Source organism: Chiloscyllium punctatum, chromosome 8 (genome assembly GCF_047496795.1).
Source record: "Chiloscyllium punctatum isolate Juve2018m chromosome 8, sChiPun1.3, whole genome shotgun sequence".
NCBI classification, from domain to species: domain Eukaryota; kingdom Metazoa; phylum Chordata; class Chondrichthyes; order Orectolobiformes; family Hemiscylliidae; genus Chiloscyllium; species Chiloscyllium punctatum.
This window is the reverse complement of record NC_092746.1, coordinates 110592830-110607977: the sequence shown is the minus strand read 5'-3', so window position 1 is coordinate 110607977 and position 15148 is coordinate 110592830. Positions and strand designations below refer to the sequence as shown.

The 15148-nt window shown below is 44.9% G+C and overlaps 1 protein-coding gene across 5 annotated transcripts in view; it reads left to right on the top strand.

The window, feature by feature from the left end:
- dpp6a (dipeptidyl-peptidase 6a) overlaps positions 1–15148 on the top strand; it is a 1516786-nt gene that overhangs the window by 733146 nt on the left and 768492 nt on the right. The window lies entirely within an intron of this gene.

Below are 15148 nucleotides of genomic sequence, written 5' to 3'. Positions count from 1 at the left end.
TAGTGCTCAGGGATGTGTTGGTTGGGTACATTAATCAGGGGTAAATGGAGGCGAATGGGTCTGGGTGGGTTATTCTTTGGAGGGTCGGTGTGGATTTGTTGGGCTGAAGGGTCTATTTCCACACTGTAGGCACTCTATGACATACTTTCTTTCCCCAATGTGACACAGATATACATTCAACATGTGGCGATATCTGAACTGCAGGCATGGGTGATGAAGATATGGGTCAATTGCGCACTTTGCATTAGGGTTGATAACTTTTCCCCTATTCCATGCCTCACCCCAATGAAAATGTCCCTCCCAGTTCTAGCTAATCACAATCCTTCCACATTTTGTATTGAATACAGGTTTTGAAATTGTGGTCAGTACACTCAAGTCACACCATTAGGATAATCTGGGGAACGCCATTCCATAGCCTCATCCAGGCCAGAAAGCAAATGTTTCTTACCAGTCAGCAAACTTTGTATCCCTGTTAATTATTGCCAGGATTGTGGACGCTGGAAATCAGAAACAAAAACAGGAATTGCTGGAAAAGCTCAGCACGTCTGGCAGCATTGGTGAAGAGAAATCATAGTTAACGTTTCGGGTCCAGTGACCCTTCCTTGGAACTGATGGTAACTAGGAAAATGTTTTTTATGCAGAAGATAGGGTGGGGGGAGGAGGGAGCAAGCAAACGATAGGTGGAGATAGAGCCCAAAGAGATAGAAAAGAATTAGACAAACAAAGGAGCAATCAGCCGAGGAGGCTTGGGAATTCTACTGCCTTCTGGATTCAATATTGATTTCAATAATTTTAGGGCTTGAAGTATGTCCTCACCCCAACCCCGACTCACCAGGCCCTCTCAGCTACCTACCCCCAACACCCTCTCCCATTTGTCACTCCACCCCCTCAGCTTACAGGCTCATTCCTGATGAAAGGCTTTTGCCCGAAACATCGATTCTATTGCTCCTTGGATGCTGTCTGACCCGCTGTGCTTTTCCATCGACAAACTTTTCATCCCTTTTTAATGTTGTATTATGAGCACTTTCCAACCCACTCACTGTCTCAACGACCTCCTCTTTCACTATGTCATTGGTAGCATCTTCTTTTTTGGAAAGGCAAGATTTCAAGCACTCTTTCTCTATACACAGCTCCCTTTCATCCTCAAACAGCCCTACTCCTCCTCCTTAACTATTTATGTATCGATAGAAGACGTTTGTATTCCCTTTCATGTTGGCTGCATATCTCTTCCAAGATACTCTCCTTTCTGTTCTCGTTTCTTTTTATCCCTTCTCCTCTGAATTTCCTCTCTTCAGTCAGGTTCGCACCTTCATTGACAACCTGACATCCATCGTAGACATCATATCCTTCTGTTTCATTTTGCATTCTCTTCCCTGTCATTCAGGGAGACATGCCTTTATTTATCCTATGCTTCCCCCTTGGGTGAACATACAATGGCAACAACAAATTATGTTCTCATAGCGGGCGGGGGCGGAGGCAATCACTGATGAGGACTATTGTCCACCGACGAAATTCCACATCCTTGGTCACGGATTCTGTGGAAAATAAACTCCAAAGAAATGCCGATGCTGGAAATTGGATACAGAAGCAGAAATTGCTGGAAAAGCTCAACAGGTCTGGCAGCATCTGTGGAGAGAAATCAGAGTTAACGTTTGGGTCCAGTGACCTTAATTCAATTTATTAAACAGATCCTGTCGATCTATGTAAGGCTGAAGAGCCCGGTCCGAGAGCCATTCCTCCAACCACACATCTGGCAGGTGTTTTCAGGAAAAGGTTTTGAGATCATTGGCATTCCTTTCTGTGGTTCCTTTTTCTGTGCTGCTGTTATTGGACATGTGTTTCCAAGGAATCGTGACCTTTCACAGAAGAGGTTGGTCCAAGTCAGTGTCTTCAGAAAAGGGTCTCCTAGACTTTGACATCAATGCTGTATTTCTTGAGGTGATTTGGGGTGGAAAAAGTTAAAAGTCACACAACACCAGGTTCTAGTCCAACAGGGTTATTTGGAAGCACTTGCTTTCGCGGCACTGCTCCTTCATCAGGTGGTTGTCACCTGAAAAAGGAGGAGCCCTTCAAAAGCTAGCACTTCCAAATAAACCTGTTGGACTAGAACCTGGTGTTGTGAGGCATTTCTGAGAGGGAAACCGTCAGGGACCTTTTGAAACACTTCCTTTGTTTGAGCGCCTTCCTTATTTACCTAGCACATGAAACATGCTCATGAACTTCACAGCAGCACTTTATCATCGTGCCAAATTGAGATACAGAAGAGATATTCAATCATCTGACCAAAACTCTGTCAAGAAGATCTGCTGTAAGAATTGTCTTAAATGAATAAAGTGAGAAAGAAAGGAAGAGAAGTTGTGGGGAGTTGGGAATTTCAGAACTAGGGGCTCTATAGATCACCGGTGATGGAGTAGTTCTAATTGGGGAAGAAAGAAGGGGCAAAATTTGAGGGTTGAAAATATTTCAGATAATAGTGAGACTGGAAGCTATTGCGCAGATACAGAGGGGCAAAGCCGTGGAGAGGTTTGAACACTTGTGTGAGAATTTTTAAATCAAGATATTGCTCAAACAAGACACAACCTAGTACAAGGTTAAAATAGGAACGGGCCATACTGCACAGGCAGTGGACTTTTGGTTGCCCTTAGTTTTTGCAAGATAAGAGGGCAGAGAATAGTCTGAGTATGTATTGAAAGGTAAAGTCTAGAGGCACTGAAGATTTCGGCAGTGGATGAGCTGAGGTAGGAGTGAAATTGGGGAAATGCAATGGTATTTGTACTGACATGACTTTGACATTGGAAGCTCATTGAGTCTGACACCATGGTTACATGGAGAGTGAATTTATCTCGGACTGTTAGAAGAGTGGAGTTGGCAGCTAGGAAATGGAATTTGGAGTGGTGTCAAATTAATGGCTTCAGTCTTCCCAATATTTCATATCTCTGTGATTCCAATAGTGGATTTTAGACACAACTTGAACAATTTAGCCATGATGAAGGAGTTGAGGGAGGTGGAGGTCACCTTACTTTGATTCTGTCCAAACGATCACCTTTTCAAATGGTAGACCTTTGTTCAGCTTCTGCCAAATTTTGATTCCAATTCAACTTTGCTCTGAATATCCAGCATCCAGAAAAACTTAGTACTTAGACCTACCATTTTATTTTCTGAGACCTTAACACTATAAGGTCATACTCATACATGGCTAATGCAGTTTGTACTCACTCTATGACTTCATATGAAGCCACTGTGAACCAAATTTAGAATTGTATTGCCTCCTATCTTACCCCACCTTAAGAAAATGTTGCACTACTCAGGGCAGTTCTTGGGCAGCTAGTACTTTATCTATAAGTTCCTCCTTCATTAGCTCCCCTACAGTCTGGAAACAGGCCCTTCAGCCCAACAAGTCCACACCGACCCTCCGAAGAGTAACCCACCCAGACACATTCACTTATCCTATATTTACCCCTGACTAATGCACTAAAACTATGGGCAATTTAGCATGGCCAATTCACCTGGCCTGCACATCTTTGGATTGTGGGAGGAAACCCACACAGACATGGAGAGAATGTGCAAACTCCACACAGGCAGATACCCGAGGCAGAAAGTCAAACCTGGATCTCTGGCACTCTGAGGAAGCAGTGCTAACCACTGAGCCACCATGCCACCTTGTTACCATATGACTTGAAAATTAACTTAACTCCCACCTAACAACATGAGCAAATTGCCCCTCAAGGAATTGCTTCTTGCTCGGTTCATGTTTGGCCAACGTCCCAGGAATCTGAAACCTTCACCATCTCTCTGGCAATGCTTTGTTCTCTTACTTCTTCATGCAGTAGTACCCGACGCTTGGACCATACTGCACATTGCTACCTATGAGTCCTGCTTTCCAGCCTCTCTTCCTACAGTTCCTCGACATTTGCCTGAAGGATCGCCTCCCTCTTTCTACCTGTTTTCCTCACAACTTTTTTTGTTGAATTGCAAACGCTGCCTGGCTAGCCTTGTCCCTCAGAGTGTTGTGCAGCCACTTCATGATGCTCTGAAGCAATGGATTTGGCTTTGGCAGCCCTCCTGGGTGAACTATCATTCTCATCAGCATTTGGAATGGAATAGCAGTTGGAAAGCAAGATACCCTCAAAGGAGTCCTAACACTACCTGCTTGATCATCCTTAACTGCTTGATGATCGTCAATTCCCTGTTCGGTCTGCATTACCTTCAACTGAACATAGAACACAGAACAGTGCAGCACAGGAACAGGTCCTTTGGCCCATTATGTCTGGACTGACCATGATGCCATTCTAAACTAATCCCACCAGCCTGCACCAGGTTCATATCACTCCATTCCCTGCCTGTTCCTGAATCAGTCTAAATGCCTCCTAAGCGCTGCTGTTGTATCGGTTTCTACCATCTCCCCTGGCAGTGTAGTCCAGGCACCTACCTGCAGCGTGACCACATTCACAAACTGTAAATATCTCAAAATCCTGGATGCACCGCGGTGGAGGTCAAACTCCTGAGTTCAAAGTTCGGTTTCCCCCAGCCCGACCACAGTGCTTTCACGTGTGGCCAGAAGGCTCCCAGAGTACCCACATGGAAGAGGCTGGGCACTGCACAGGTCTGAGTATCTCGTCTTGCCTCCATTTATCACAGCACGATCAAAAATGGAAATAAGTGAAAGATTGACCAGCTACTACTAAATCAACTGCTGTCCTCCTGCTTACAATGCCTTATTTTACGAGCAGTTCACTTAAATGACTTTCTTAACTTGCAGACTCAATATTCCTTGAATTTTAATTTACTGAAAATTCTAGAACTCTATTAGTTTTATTATCCCTTGTTAGTTCATTTCAACTTGGTCCTCTGGATTTGAGTAATTAATTGAATGAATGCTGATTGTAATTATATAATAAATTATCAATTTGGCTGTAGTTCTGCAAATTAATTGATCGAGTCTTAATTTATCGTTGATTAATTTTAAAATTAGTGAAAAAGCATGTGGCAGTAGACTCATCCACGTGACTCCCTGACCTGTGTCATCCATTCACACTCTTACTAATTTATTTCCACCTCCTTCTGACTCATAGCCAAAGATTATAATAAAAACAAAATACTGTGGATGAATAAAGCCTGCAGCAAACACAGAGAATGTTGGAGACACTGAGCAGATCTAGTCGCTTCTGTGGCGAGAGAAACAGAGAGAAACAAGAGCAGCAGGGAGATGGAAAAAAGCATAGGTCAGCAGATTTTGGAAAAGTGTGGACGTAGTAGGGTTGTTGGAATGGGTGACTTGAACTTTCCCAATATTGATTGGAACCTCCTTCCGGCAGAAGATTTGAATGGAGCTGTTTTTGTAAGGTGTGTCCAGGAGGGTTTCCTAACTCAGTACGTTGACAGGCCGATGAGGGGAGAGGCCATTCTAGACTTGGTGCTCGGAAACAAGCCGGGGCAGGTATCAGATCTTGTGGTGGGAGAGCATTTTGGTGATAGTGACCACAACTGCCTCGCATTCTACATAGCTATGGAGAAGGAGACGATTAGGCAAAATGAGAGGATGTTTAATTGGGGAAGAGGAAACTATGATGCGATTAGACATGAGTTAGGAAGCATGGATTGGGAGCAATTATTACATGGTAAAGGCACTATAGACATGTGGAGACTGTTTAAGGAACAGTTGTTGCAAGTGATGAATAAATATGTCCCGCTGAGACAGGCAAGAAGTGGTAAGATAAAGGAACCTTGGATGACGAGAGCGGTGGAGCTTCTCATCAAAAGGAAAAAGGTAGCTTACATAAGGTGGAGGAAGCTAGGGTCAAGCTCAGCTCTAGAGGATTACAGGCAGGCAAAGAAGGAGCTCAAAAATGGTCTGAGGAGAGCCAGGAGGGGGCACGAGAAAGACTTGGCAGAACGGATTAGGGAGAAAACAAAGGCATTTTACGCTTATATAAGGAATAGGAGAATGGTCAAAGAAAGAGTAGGGCCGATCAGGGATAGCATAGGGAATTTGTGTGTGGAGTCTGAGGAGGTAGGGGAAGCCCTAAATGAGTTTTTTGTTTCTGCCTTTATGAAAGAAATGAACTTTGTAGTGAATGAAAACTTTGAAGAGCAGGTGTGCATGCTGGAATGGATAGAGATAGAGGAAGCTGATGTGCTGAAAATTTTGTGAAACATTAAGATTGACAAGTCGCCAGGCCCAGAGCAGATTTGTCCTCGGCTGCTTTGGGAAATGAGAATTGCAATTGCTTCGCCACTTGCGAAGATCTTTGCATCCTCGCTCTCCGCTGGAGTTGTACCTGAGGACTGGAGAAAGGCAAATGTAATTCCTCTCTTCAAGAAAGGAAATGGGGAAATCCCCAGCAATTACAGACCAGTACGTCTCACGTCTGTCATCTGCAAGGTGTTAGAAAGGATTCTGAGGGATAGGATTTATGACCATCTGGAAGAGCATGGCTTGATTAAATGCAGTCAACACGGCTTTGTGAGAGGCAGGTCATGCCTCACAAACCTTATAGAGTTCTTTGAGGATGTGACTAGAAAAGTTGATGAAGGTCGAGCTGTGGATGTGGTGTATATGGACTTCAGCAAGGCATTTGATAAGGTTCCCCATGGTAGGCTCATTCAGAAGGTCAGGAGAAATGGGATACAGGGGAACTTAGCTGTCTGGATACAGAATTGGCTGGCCAACAGAAGACAGCGAGTGGTAGTAGAAGGAAAATATTCTGCCTGGAAGTCTGTGGTGAGTGGTGTTCCACAGGGCTCTGTCCTTGGGCCTCTACTGTTTGTAATTTTTATTAATGACTTGGATGAGGGGATTAAAGGATGGGTCAGCAAGTTTGCAGATGACACAAAGGTTGGAGGTGTTGTTGACAGTATAGAGGGCTGTTGTAGGCTGCAGCGGGACATTGACAGGATGCAGAGATGGGCTGAGAGGTGGCAGACGGAGTTCAACCTGGATAAATGCGAGGTGATGCATTTTGGAAGGTCGAATTTGAAAGCTGAGTACAGGATTAAGGATAGGATTCTTGGCAGTGTGGAGGAACAGAGGGATCTTGGGGTGCAGGTACATAGATCCCTTAAAATGGCCACCCAAGTGGACAGGGTTGTTAAGAAAGCATATGGTGTTTTGGCTTTTATTAACAGGGGTATTGAGTTTAAGAGTCGTGAGATTTGTTGCATCTCTATAAAACTTTGGTTAGACCGCACTTGGAATACTGCGTCCAGTTCTGGTCGCCCTATTATAGGAAGGATGTGGATGCTTTGGAGAGGGTTCAGAGGAGGTTTACCAGGATGCTGCCTGGACTGGAGGGCTTATCTTATGTGGAGCGGTTGACTGAGCTCGGACTTTTTTCATTGGAGAAAAGGAGGAGGAGAGGGGACCTAATTGAGGTATAAGATAATGAGAGGCATAGATAGAGTCGATAGCAAGAGACTATTTCCCAGGGCAGAAATGACTAACATGGGGGGGTCATAGTTTTAAGCTGGTTGGAGGAAAGTATAGAGGGGATGTCAGAGGCGGGTTCTTTACACAGAGAGTTGTGAGAGCATGGAATGCGTTGCCAGCAGCAGTTGTAGAGGCAGGGTCATTGGGGACATTTAAGAGACTCCTCGACATACATATGGTCACAGACATTTGAGGGTGCATACATGAGGATCAGTGGTCGGCACAACATCGTGGGCTGAAGGGCCTGTTCTGTGCTGTACTGTTCTACGTTCTATGTTCTATAAACTGAGTTAACGTTTAAAAACTGTTCTGAATCGTGCCAGACTCAAAATGTTGGCTTCGTTTCAACAGATGCCACCAGAGATACTGAGATTTTCCATCATTCTCACAGCATTCTCTGTGTTTGTTCGGAAAAGAAACACATCTAATCCTGGGATGCCATTCCTCGCTTTTAGTTTGGGAAACCCACCTTGGATGATGCGCACTGCTCTCGCTCTCCCAGACCAGATCTGGCTAGTCCCCTCTTGCACTCCATAGTAGTGCCTCAATCAAACCCCTTTGTCACTGATGGTTCAGATCGTACCCTTCAATTACCGATGAGAGCAGGTCATTCCCTCATGATGCTAGCTACAGATGAAGGAAGAAGGCAGACAATTGTTCAGTGAAGTCGGGGAGCTCAGGGGTTAGCATTGCTGCCTCACAGCACCAGGGACCCAAGTTCAATTCCAGCCTCAGGTGACTGTCTGTGTGTGTAATTTGCATATTATTATCATGTCTGTATGGAATTTCTTACTGCAGTCCAAAGATGTGCAGATTAGGTGGATTGGCCATGCTGAATTGCCCATAGGGTCCAAGTTGGGTAGGATAGGGGAATGGGCATGAGTTGGATGCTCTTTGGAAGATTGGTGTCGACTTAATATGCCAAATGGCCCATTTTTCACACTGTAGGGATTCTATAAAATCAAAGGGAGAAATTCTGAGTGGAATAAGCGCTATTTCATTTATACTTGAAATGACCTTGTTGATGCAGTATGGGTAAAAAAGGGACTGCATTCTTGAAGCATTTCTTGTCTAAAGATCTTCCCAAACAATTTTAAGTAACTGTCAAAGCACACAACTGTGGAATGGCTTGATAGCACAGTAATTGCCTGAAGCAATGTTATGGAATTGAAATGTCAAAATGGTGTCTGCTTTACGGTATTGCACCAAGATAATTTTCCTACAAAACCCAACAGAAGCAAACATCCTTTCCAGTTAATTCTTGGATTCAATCTTGCATTAATATTAAAAATCACACAACACCAGGTTATAGTCCAACAGGTTTAATTGGAAGCACACTAGCTTTCAGAGTGTTTGAGTGTGTGTATGTTGCATTAATATTGATTGTGTAAGCAAGCAGGAATGAAGATAACGGAGAAGACCAAATCAAACACAGACACCGTGATGGTTACAGTGACGCTGTCATTCATGTCATATTTAAGGAGAATTAGACTATCTTCCCAGATTAAGATTGGTTTTACTTAATTAATTTGAGGCCATGGTCAACTCGCCATAATAGCTTGCTTCCCTAATACAAGAATCAGTGGTTAGCACTGCTGCTGCATAGCGCCAGGGACCTGGATTCAATTCTACCTTTGGGCAACTGTCTGTGTGGAGTTTGCGTATTCCCTCTTTGTGAGTTTCCTGCAGATGCTCTGATTTCCTCCCACAGTCCGACAATGTGCAGATTAGATGGATTAGCCATTGGAAATTGATAGTATCCAGGCCTGTGAACTCCAGTTGGATTAGCCATGGGAAATGCAGGGTTACAAGGAAATAGGGTAGGGGAGTCTGTCTGGGTGGGATACTCCTCAGAGGGTTGATGTAGACCTGATGGACTGAATGGCTTGCTTCCACACTGTAGGGATTCTGTGATTCGATGTTAATGACTGCTCCTTGGGTCACGGTCTATCCGGCTCTTCCATCAAGAAGGGAGAGCTCGCTGTGCAATATCACCCTTCAAACCTACGCCCACTTCACATGTGACAAGTTGCCTCTCTATGTGTCTGTGTGAAAGAACCCATAAAAATGGCAGTAGTGGAAGCCTTTGATCCTGGCTGAAGCACCAACATGCTACCAGGCTGAGCACAGCATGGCATGGTAAGGCAAGGCAGATAGGTGCAAAGTGAGTGAGGTCTACTAGATTAAGCCACCCTGAGATGCAGCCTGTAGATTGGTTGCCTGTCTGTTCATGCTGTGTCCTTGTAGTCGCCCTCTCAATGCTGTGCTGTACATGTACCATGAGTAGCCTGCCAACACCTCTGTGTGTGTCGTCTGAGTGTGTGTGTGTGTGTATGTTGTGTGGGTGTGTGTTGTGTGTGAGTGTGTGAGAATGGGTTTGTGATGTGTATATGTGAGTGTGTTTGTGAGTGTGTTGTGTGAATGTGTGTGTGTATATGTGAGTGTGTTGTGTGAGTGTGTTTGTGAAAGACTGTGTGTTGTGTGAGTGTGAGTGTATGTGTGAGTGTGTGTATGTGAGGGAGAGAGAATGTGAGTGATGTGTGAGTGCGTTTCATGTGTGTTGTGTGCGTGTCTTGTGAGTGTGTGAGTGGATGTGTGGTGTGTATGTGTGAGTGTGTGTTGTGTGAATGTGAGTCTGTGTTGTGTGAGTGTGTGTGGTGTGTATGAGTGTGTATATATGTGAGTGTGTGTTGTGTGCATTGTGTGTGTGTTGTGTGTGTGTCTGTTGTGTGTGTGTGAATGTGTGTGTTGTGTAAGTGTGTGTGTTGTATGTGTGTTGTGTGTGAATGTGTTGTGTGAGTGTGTGTACGTCTTGTGTGTGAGTGTGTGTGTTGTGTGCGTCATGTGAGTGTGTGTGTTGTGTGCATGTTGTGTGAGTGTGTGTTGTGTGTTGGTTTGTCGGTGTGTGTTGTGTGAGTGTGTGTGAATAGGTGTGTGGTGTGTATATATAACTGCGTGTGTGAGTGTCTGTGTGTCTGTTGTGTAAGTGTGTGTGCTGTGTGAGTGTGTGTATGTGTTGTGTGTGCAAGTTGTGTGAGTGTGTGTTGTGTGTGCATATGAGAATGTGTTTTGTGTGTGTGGGTTGTGTGTGTGTGTTCCTGGTGTGTATGTGTGGAAGTGTATAGTTTTGTGTGTTGTGTAAGTGTGTGTGTGTTGAGTGTGTTGTGTCTGTGGTGTGACTGTGTGTGTGAGAGCCTTGTGTGAGTGCATGTGTGAGTGTGTGTTGAGCGTGTGTTGTGTCTGTGGTGAGTGTGTGTTGTGTGAGTGCATGCGTGAGTGTGTGTGGTGTGTGTGTGTGTGGTGTGTCTGTGTGTGAATATGTTGTGTGAGTGTGTATGCATGTTCTGTGTGAGTGTGTTGTATGTATGTGCTTGAGTGTGTGTAGTGTATATGTGTGTGTTGTTTGAGTGTGTGTGGTGTGTGAGTGTTTGAGTGTGTGTTGTGAGTGTTTGAGTGTGTGTATGTTGTATGTGTGTTGTGTGTAATGTGTATGTATATCGAGTGTGTATTGTGTGTTGTGTGACTGTGCGTGGTGTGAGTATGTTGTGTGTGTGTTGCGTGAGTGTGTGTTGTTTGAGTGTGTGTGGTGTGTGAGAGTGTATGGTGTTATGTGTATGTGTGTGTGTAGTGTGTGTATTGTAGTGTGTAAGTGTGTGTGGTGTGTGGGTGTGAATCTGAGCATGAGTGTGTGTGTGTCTGATGATCGCTGATCGCGCTCTGTTATGTTGCTGCTCAGTGTCCAAATTGCAGTTAGTTTGGAGCAAGCGGTGAGCTGAATGTATCAGAGCTCACCCTGGTTTCCTTGTCAAGTTTTCCCAGTGTTGAGCTTATTTGGTGAGTTTGTTATGATGGGAGTGTGAAAATCAATGAGGCAAGTTGTGCCATTAACAAATATTTTGTAGCAGAGGTAGATAATTCCTTGATTACAAAGGGAATGAAAGATTTCCAATGGTATCCAAGAAAGAACATTGGAGATTAAATTCAAATACAAGTTATTTGGGTGGAACTGAGAAATAAGAAAGGGATGATCACCTTATTGGGATTGTATTATAGACCCCCCAATAGTCAGAGGGAAATTGAGAAACAAACTTGCAAGGAGATCTCAGCTATCTGTAAGAATAATAGGGTGGTTATGGTCGGGGATTTTAACTTTCCAAACATCGACTGGGACTGCCATAGTGTTAAAGGTTTAAATGGAGAGGAATTTCTTAAGTATGTACAGGACAATTTTCTGATTCAGTATGTGGATTTACCTATGAGAGAAGGTGCAAAACTTGACCTACTCTTGGGAAATAAGGCAGGGCAGGTGACTGAGGTGTCCGTGGGGGAACACTTTGGGGCCAGCGACCATAATTCTATCCGTTTTAAAACAGTGATGGAAAAGGATAGACCAGATCTAAAAGTTGAAGTTCGAAATTGAAGAAAGGCCAATTTTGACGGTATTAGGCAAGAACTTTAGAAAACTGATTGGAGGCAGGTGTTCGCAGGTAAAGGGACAGCTGGAAAATGGGAAGCCTTCAGAAATGAGATAACAAGAATCCAGAGAAAGTATATTCCTGTCAGGATGAAAGGGAAGGCTGGTAGGTATAGGGAATGCTGGATGACTAAAGAAATTGATGGTTTGGTTAAGAAAAAGAAGGAAGCATATGTCAGGTGTAGACAGGATAGATCCAGTGAATCCTTAGAAGAATATAAAAAAAGTAGGAGTATACTTAAGAGGGAAATCAGGAGGGCAAAACGAGGACATGAGACAGCTTTGGCAAATAGAATAAAGGAGAATCCAAAGGGTTTTTACAAATATATTAAGGACAAAAGGGTAACTAGGGAGAGAATAGGGCCCCTCAAAGATCAGCAAGGCGGCCTTTGTGTGGAGCCACAGAAACTGGGGGAGATACTAAATGAATATTTTGCATCAGTATTTACTGTGGAAAAGAATAGGGAAGATATAAACTGTAGGGAAATAGATGGTGACGTCTTGCAAAATGTCCAGATTACAGAGGAGGAAGTGCTGGATGTCTTGAAATGGTTAAAAGTGGATAAATCCCCAGGACCTGATCAGGTGTACCCGAGAACTCTGTGGGAAGCTAGAGAAGTGATTGCTGGGCCTTTTGCTGAGATATTTGTATCATCGATAGTCACAGGTGAGGTGCCAGAAGACTGGAGGTTGGCAAAACGTGGTGCCACTGTTTAAGAAGGGCGGTAAAAACAAGCCAGGGAACTACAGACCGGTGAGCCTGACCTCGGTGGTGGGCAAGTTGTTGGAGGGAATCCTGTGGGACAGGATGTACATATAGTTGGAAAGGCAAGAACTGATTGGGGATAGTCAACATGGCTTTGTGTGTGGGAAGTCATGTCTCACAAACTTGATTGAGTTTTTTGAAGAAGTAACAAAGAAGATTGATGAGGGCAAAGCAGTAGATGTGATCTATATGGACTTCAGTAAGGAATTCGACAAGGTTCCCCATTGGAGACTGATTAGCAAGGTTAGATCTCATGGAATACAGGGCGAACTAGCCATTTGGATACAGAACTGGGTCAAAGGTAGAAGACAGAGGGTGGTGGTGTAGGGTTGTTTTTCAGACTGGAGGCCTGTGACCAGTGGAGTGCCACAAGGATCAGTGCTGGGCCCTCTACTTTTTGTCATTTACATAAATAATTTGGATGCGAGCATAAGAGGTACAGTTAGTAAGTTTGCAGATGACACCAAAATTGGAGGTGTAGTGGACAGCGAAGAGGGTTACCTCAGATTACAACAGGATCTGGACCAGATGGGCCAATGGGCTGAGAAGTGGCAGATAGAGTTTAATTCAGATAGATGCGAGGTGCTGCATTTTGGGAAAGCAAATCTTAGCAGGACTTATACACTTAATGATAAGGTCCTAGGGAGTGTTGCTGAACAAAGAGACCTTGGAGTGCAGGTTCATAGCTCCTTGAAAGTGGAGTCACAGGTAGATAGGATAGTGAAAAAGGCATTTAGTATGCTTTCCTTTATTGGTCAGAGTAATGAGTACAGGAGTTGGGAGGACATGTTGCGGCTGTACAGGATATTGGTTAGGCCACTGTTGGAATATTGTGTGAAATTCTGGTCTCCTTTCTATCGGAAAGATGTTGTGAAACTTGAAAGGATTCAGAAAAGATGTACAAGGATGTTGCCAGGGTTGGAGGATCTGAGCTACAAGGTGAGGCTGAACATGCTGGGGCTGATTTCCCTGGAGCATCGGAGGCTGAGGGGTGACCTTATAGAGGTTTACAAAATTATGAGGGGCATGGATAGGATAAATAGACAAAGTCTTTTCCCTGGGGTGGGGGAATCCAGAACTAGAGGGCATAGGTTTAGGGTGAGAGGGGAAAGATATAAAAGAGACCTAAGAGGCAACTTTTTCACACAGAGGGTAGTACGTGTATGGAATGAGCTGCCAGAGGAAGTGGTGGAGGCTGGTAGAATTTTAACATTTAAGAGGCATTTGGATGGGTATATTAAATGGTTTGGAGGGATATGGGCCGGGTGTTGGCAGGTAGACTAGATTGGGTTGGGATATCTGGTCAGAATGGACGGGTTGGACCGAAGGGTCTGCTTCCATGCTGTACATCTCTATGACTCTAAATGAGCCATCTTATTGAATGGTGGAGCTGGCTCAAAGGGCCAAGGGGCCTACTCTTGTTTCTGTTTCACAGTAACAAGGTGAAAGTGAGGACTGCAGATGTTGGAGATCAGAGTCAACAAGCATGGCGCTGGAAAAACACAGCCGGGTCCTAAGCATCTGCTCCACTTCCTGCAACTCCACCCTCAAGCCCCACCCCTCCAACTGCAACAAGCATAGAAACCCCTTGGTCCTCACCTTCCATCCCACCAATCTCCGTATACAATGCATCATTCTCTGGCATTTCCGCCACCTATAGTCAGACCTCATCACCAGAGATATATTTACCTCCCCACCCTAATCATCATTCCGCAGAGACTATTCCATGTACAACTCCCTTGTAAGGATCATGCCCCTCACCAATTCACCTTCCACTCCTGGCACATTCCCTTGTGGGAGGTGTAAACCTGTGCCCACACCTCCCCCCTCACCTCCATCCAAGGCTCAAAGGATCCTTCCACATTTTCAGAGATTTTCCTGCACATCCAAACACCTTTCCTACTGTATCCGTTTCTCCCAACGTGGTCTCCTCTACACTGGGGAGACAGGACGCAAACTTGCGGAACGTTTCAGAGAACATCTCTGGAACATACGCACTAAACAACCCCCACACCCATGTGGCTGACCACTTCATCTCCCCCTCCTACTCCGCCAAGGACAAGCAAGTCCTGGGCCTCCTCCACCGCCAAATTGAAGCTACCCGACACCTGGAGGAAGAACGCCTCATCTTCCGCCTTGGTACCCTCCAACTACACGGGATCAATGTGAATTCCACCAGTTTTCTCATTTCCGGTTCCCCCCCACCTTATCCCAGATCCAACCCTCCAACTCAGCACCACCCTCTTAAACTGTCTTACCTGTCATCTTCCTTCCCACCTATGCACTCCACCCTCCATTCCAACCTATCACTATCATCCTCTACCTTCATCTAACTATTGCCTTCCAAGCGACCTTCCCCTCAGCTCCACCCCCCCTTCTATTTATCCTCAGCCCCCTTGACCACCTCCCCCCCCCCCCCCCCCCCCCACCCCCCACATTCCTGATGAAGGGCGTATGCCCAAAGCGTCGACTCTCCTGCTCC